At 34.1% G+C, this 6,739-nt stretch overlaps 1 long non-coding RNA gene across 1 annotated transcript; it reads right to left on the reverse strand.

Moving 5' to 3' along the window:
• Positions 1 to 2,141: 2,141 nt before the first annotated feature.
• LOC141485592 (uncharacterized) lies at positions 2,142 to 4,946 on the reverse strand. The gene is made up of 3 exons (XR_012467301.1): positions 3,132 to 4,946; positions 2,561 to 2,836; positions 2,142 to 2,506 (listed from the first exon to the last, which is right to left on the reverse strand). It is a non-coding gene; the product is annotated as an uncharacterized lncRNA (long non-coding RNA).
• Positions 4,947 to 6,739: the final 1,793 nt, after the last annotated feature.

Consider the following 6,739-nt stretch of genomic DNA (forward strand, 5'->3'; position numbering starts at 1 on the left):
CGTGTTAAAAATCACACGACAGCTGATTAATGGGAAAACAGATTTTAAAAAGATTTTTTTTAAACGAGTAACAAGGGAAGAGTCGGTCACCTCAGGCAGGGCCCCGCATTACCAGAGGTAGACTGATTACAATGAGGTTTCGCCTAGTTCCCCAAGGGGATCGTTCGTGACCGCATATCACCCTGCAGCCATTCAGCTATCGGCATGATCTCTTACACCTTAGCTTGGGTAGGCTGGTCTACGGTGGCATGTTTTGTAAAGGCTTTTGGGAGGTTTCACTTCTCCTCACCCTACTCATTTCCGCCACTAATCAGGAGTTCGGCGTACCCGACCGTAAGGCGACATTGGCTTCCCGGACAGGGCCTCCAGCCCCCTGGCAGTGGCCAGGGGACTGGGATAACACTAAATATATCTGGGAAAGCTATTGCAATTGCTTTCCCAGATATATTCAGTGATACCCCATTAAATATATCTCAGAAAGCAAATGCAATAGTATATAATATGTTACCGGCCAAAGACAAGTTAGTATATGAAACAATATGTGATATATTTCGTGAATGTGCGACAAGAAAGATGTAAAATAGGTTTCAGAAAATGTGCGTCGGATACCGAGGAAAGAACTCCAAAGTTTTATCGATGGAAGATATCAATGAATTCATTCAAATTTGTAAGATTAGTACTGATTTCCATATTTTTTATCTGTAGGTTGTCCTAATTTTGTGTATCAGCGATGCTTGTCTCCGTGAATAATCATAACATATAGGTTAGGCTAGATCCAAAATGAGTGAGTCTATTCGACCCTCCACTGCAACCTGCAACGGTTTGTTGTGGCTCCACCAAATAAACCCACCTTCTTAACGAAGAGGATTAGTTTGTATGGTGAGTGGTCTTTCAGGTCAGATGGTAAGAGTACGGCTCTGCCAAACTCTGAAAATCTTATTTGGTTCTCAGTGGGGCAGGCACGAAGTATGTGCTCTGCTGTTTCATCATTTTCCATACAGAGGCGACACACACTGTCTTCCGACAATCCGAGTCTCTGCATATGAGCCTGCATAAGGCCTGTTAGACATCGTAGTTCATCCCTACTGTAGTCCAACTGTTTGGTATCAAGCTTCGAAGGATGAATAAACGCCTTGGAGTGAGCCAATCCTGGAAGATTTTGCCAAAAGTCCATGAACCTTCTTGCCATCCAGGTGTTCAATGTTTGTTTGACAAAGCCTAAAGCGATGCCAATGACAGATCCTGGTCCAATGAAGCTGCTTGCAGCACCCTTCTTCGCTAGGGAGTCAGCAGCCTCATTGCCTTCCAGGCCAGTATGGCCAGGAAACCAGACCAGAGAAAATCTGTTATATCTTCCTATCGAGGAGGGTCGTTTTTGGCAATTTGCTATCAATTTAGACGTTGCTCGGTAGGAGCCAAGAGCTTCTAACTCCATAACATGTAAGTATTGATGGCATTGAATATACTGGATATTGATTGTTGAAATACCTAATACGAAATCCTATTGCGGAAGAACGTTAATTCCCAAACACAATTATATAAAATTCACATAAATGTTACATAATTGTTTATATGTTACGTAACTATGTTATGTAAAACTTACATCTCTGTTATCGCGAAATGTCCGCCACAAATACAACCTGATTTTTACGTAACATTATTTTACATATAATTGATATAATTACAGTAAATGTAAACAAATATAAGAAAGTGACATAAATATTACATAAAATTCATGATGCACTGTTTGGAACCTTTGGTGTAGTAATGAATATTACTGGGGTTTTTTCCCGTAACCAAACCGTTATTTTTGACACCTCGAACACGTGTTTCGAACACCAAGTGATCATCTTCCTATCCTATACTGCTTTAAATATATTCGAAAATACCATCAGATATTCACAAATAACTTCTTTACCACACCAACTCACTTTACACGTATATATGCACATTTCGATAACTGAGTTATATCATCATCAGTAGGTGATCTACACACTTTGTATTATTAGGTTATACCTATAATGATGATGATGATGATATTTATTGAAATATGTAGTTGGAAGTGGGTTTATTAGTGTGGGAAAGACAATAGACAGACAATAAAATTCTTGATGGTTTCATTATTGTCTCTTTTCCTTCGACATTTTTTTTTCTCCACACTGTTGTACAGAAGAACAAAATCAAAATTTTTGAAGATGTTCTGTTCCAAACATTATTCGATTAAGTATTCTTTATCAGTTTCTGCACACTGAAAAGAAACTAAAAAATTTTTGAAAAATTTTAGGTTGAATATTCAAATATGTAGTCCCAAAAAACTAAAATGTCTTAAACAAAATAGATAATATATCACATTAAATATCAAATGAAAAACACCTGCTACTCTTTCAGCATCTTTTTTTCTTATTCATCTTCTTATTGAGCCTTTGGTGGCTCAATCGGAACCACTCTCCTGTATGTTTTTCAATGTCAGCGCATGATATTGAGAAATGACTGCTAATGATACTCTCTAAAAATATCGATAATAATGATTGGTTGGCAATGAAAGTTGAAAATATATTACCTGTTTATATATTTATTGCATTCAAATCTTTGATCTTGTAGTTTCCTCGTTGTCCAAACCATGAACACTCTGTAGATAACTTATTTGTAAATGAAGAAAACAGAAATGAAAATTTCTATGTTTTTTACCACTTTTATGGTAAAGTGGTAGAAAAGAGAAACTTTCATTTCTCTTTTCTTCATTATGATTTCCTACCACGTAGAAACAGCTACATCCATCAATTTATTATTTGTAAATAATTGGGCGAGGCATCTATATAGATTTGAAGAGGTGAGCCTAAAATGTAAGTATATTCAGTTAAATGATATCAAAGCCGATTATATGGGTTACTTTCATAGAAAGTAAACAGAATTTCAGAAAATGGTAAAAAAATGTCAATTTTCCTAATGATATTTTTCAATATCTTAAACTTCCCCTCCTAGAGTAATAAAATATCTGTTCACAGGTTCTGAATTGAAACACAAGTAGAAAGATTTAATCATACTAGGATGTGTGCTATCTGAGTACTTGACTGAAAGGAAAGAGATGTAAAAGGAATTATAGGGCATCATATAATAATAACAAAAATTACCAAAGAAGTTTTAACATTGTCATCATGCTCTATCTAAAGTTCAAACTCCTGGAATTCATCAAGGGTTTTCATTGTAAGCTTTTTCAATTTCTGGGAATTATTATTATTTGGCTGATGTCCAAATTCATTAACCTTGGTATATATAATATTCAAGAAATTTTGTTAGATGAACAAATTATTCGCAGTTCAACTGAAACACACAATATCAGTTCGTTTATTTAATAAAAAAATATTACCAATATCCTGATATAACGTTTCCAAAGTTGTGGTTGTACCTACAATGAATGAATTAATAATTAACAAGTTATATGTTGGAAGAAAACTAATTAAGTCTCAAACCGGCTTGTTGGTTTTGAATAGTATCATTCACTGAAAAATGTTGGTCCTTGAGGTTTCCAAAAACATGACAGATAAGATACTATTGATACTTGTTGCGGTAATGGACAGCAAAGTGCTGGTTCAGAAAATAGTAAACTTGACTTTATTTTTAAACTCAAAAAAATAAATTAAGTTAAAAATCGGGAAAGACTTCCACCTACCTGATGAAACCGTTCGGAGCGTCTTCGTCAGCTTCTGGAAGGCTTTCAAACTTGCAAAACGTAAATAATAAGCGGGTAATAATAATAAGCGGGTATTCACGAACGAAAAAACAACTTCGTCCCTTGCGGTGGTCAATTCAAGACTAACTTCTCTGCTCCATCTCGCGCATGTGTAGAATCGTGGAAGTCGTTTCATCAGCGCGAAATATTTGAATACAAGAACAATTGAAAAAAAAAAAAATACAAAAGAAATTTGCTTCGACCATAATATTATCAAGGTTTTAACATTTAAGGACATACACAATAAAGAGAACTGTAACAATACTTATTTTTGATAAATTGTCCAAAATAAATAGAAGAATTTTTTTGAAACCTTAAATGTTTCAATTTGACTTTCACCTGCAACATCATCAGAATTATTTATTTGTCCCTCTGGTTGACTATTTTGATTTCGTGATTGGGGTGTTGGTGTCTTATTCCTATCCATTTTCATTTTATGACTCTCAGTTTGTGGTTGTACAATACTGCCATATACAGTTATTTTTTCGAGCACCACATAAATCCGTTGAAAAATAAACAATGTGTAAGAAATAAACAAATAATGATTACATGACACTAGTCTGAGAGGTGGCCTTTCAAATCACAAGTGTGAAAAGGCCATCCAACCAACACCTTAGACTGAGATCAGAAGTTTGAAGAGAACAAATGAATTATTTTACCAGTCACATAATAAATTATGGCTTTCATGAAATGACCTGATGAAACATGAAATACAAACTGATTAACAAATTTCATTGGAACCAAACATGTTTTTTAAAAACCAGCAATTCGAGGATATTTTTCTAGATAGTTCGTTACCTTCAATTTATCACTGAAATTGAGGTGTATTGTCTTTCGGTAACTCACTGGGCTCGAACTCATATCCTATTGATATATTTCCAGAAGGAAGTTCACTAATTTTTTTTTGAGTATTTTAGTGCTACTAGGTCCTGTGGAACTTTCATTACTTGATAAAATTCGTGTCTGCTGTCTCTTAGAAAGGTTTGGGAAATCTCCTAAGATTTTATTGTAATCGAATAATTTACTTACGTAATTTCACAGTGATGGTATTCATACACTTTCCCAAATATCACACACCAAATGAACAATCTGTATCTTTAAAAACCAAAGATAGCAGGTCTTTGTCGACCAACATAAACATAACTCGAAAACTCAGACTACTCAGAGTGATTGTGGATGTTACCAACCTGAAAACAGCGAATGTAATATTGAAGTAACAACTTTACGTAGGAGTTGAGTGAAACATATTATATCATATTGACGTAAGTTTTTACGCGTTGGCTACGACATATTTACATAAACTATCTTATCTTAGAAATGTAATTGAGTATTTACGTAAATGTATTACATAAACATGTTCCGTTAATTGTATGTCATAATTACGTAAATGTAACAAATGTGTTTGCTGGGTTGTTTCGAATTCTGATTATACTAAGATATACCGCAAGTGAAGGGCACTACGACAGCCTCATACAAAAATTAACAGATTAGTTTTGAAATATTCGAGAGAAAAATATATTAACCAACATGTGGGGATGAATTAAGTAGGAGAAATTCCCTGCAAACTTGTCTGAAAAAGAAATGTGTGAGCGCTACACAGGTCACTATTTCAGGAGGAGCTGTGTAACTTATCTGGCCAATGCACGGGGCAAAATTACATCTATTAAACTTCACGGTGGCTAGGAATCAGTCACCGTAGCACAAGCATATATAGTAGATAGTTTGAATAACGTAATTGAGTTTTCCAACAAAATATTGAATCGTTCATTTTCTTCCAAACAAATTGAAATACCTTATAAAATTCTGGAATCAACTCTTCAAGAGATACCTAACGTTTCTGATCAGCAGCAACATGAAACATCTTTGAGGATTTACGTTGGAAGTAATTGTTCGAACTTCTCTATCAATTATTATTCTGAAGAATGAATTGGTTTTATGATGAATAATCAATCAATGATTGACACTGTTGAAAATAAATTCTTCAAAAAGTAATATTTTATGTTTATTATGTCAATTAATTTGGCAGTGAAATGAATATTTTTCTCATGGTAAAACAAGTTAACATTTACACATCATTAGAGACGCAGAAATGTCAAGGTTTTTTGACAGTTATACAAATATAAATTTTTCGAAACTATCATTTAAAATGATCATGAAGAAAAAAAGCTTTTCCTTGAATTAAGATTCGCCATAAAATAATCAAGTTTAGTAGGTATCCCACTCACATAAAAAAATTGTCGAAAAACAGTGTCCTGATTTAATAAAATTGAAGTTTCTTGAATGTTTCTGTTCTATATTTTATTGATTTCATCTGTACAATATCCATACACATTATTTTTCAAAATTATTTTTGTTTCTGAACGTATTTACTTTCAATCATTCTTACTTTTGTTTTCCTATTAATTGTTGTGTATAGTATCTGCAAGAAATCAATACACTGAATATCATTATGTTTCGTCTTTTGGCAGTATATCAAGAATTGACGTGATTGCTTCGCAAAATCAATTTACATAGTTCGCTCTCGCTAAAGAGCTTTATACAAACATAATATATAAGTTCATATTCGACTCGAATTGATTTGTTAGTCTGCCAACATCCAGAATCAAAATAGAGAAAAACATTAGCAGTTTGTATGAATTTGTGTATTTTGAAGTGAATTATTCTGTGAAACTTTATAATAATTCTCGTTGAAGGTGATAGTTGATTCATGCTGCTGGTATCTCTCCGACGTACAGAAATCAGAATCGTTTCAAGTATTCCTTCCGAATGATGGCCAATGAAATTGAATGAACATTATCATCATTGAAATAATGTGTGAGTGAAAGGAATATGAAACTCGTGGTCGAATGGAACTTGTGTACCGAAAGGTTCGTCTGCTACTGAGCCAGACCTAGCTGAGACATGAAGACATAAAGACATCATCACCTGCGTCCTCGCAGGTGATGTAGTGGAAGAGTGAGTACTGTAGGTATGGAATTCAGGATAGAGAAATGTTCAAAGATTTCAAAA

The sequence above is a fragment of the Leptinotarsa decemlineata genome, unplaced genomic scaffold (genome assembly GCF_025532065.1).
Source record: "Leptinotarsa decemlineata unplaced genomic scaffold, Ldec_3_MD MMD2_tig00026328_RagTag_RagTag, whole genome shotgun sequence".
In the NCBI taxonomy this organism is placed as follows: domain Eukaryota; kingdom Metazoa; phylum Arthropoda; class Insecta; order Coleoptera; family Chrysomelidae; genus Leptinotarsa; species Leptinotarsa decemlineata.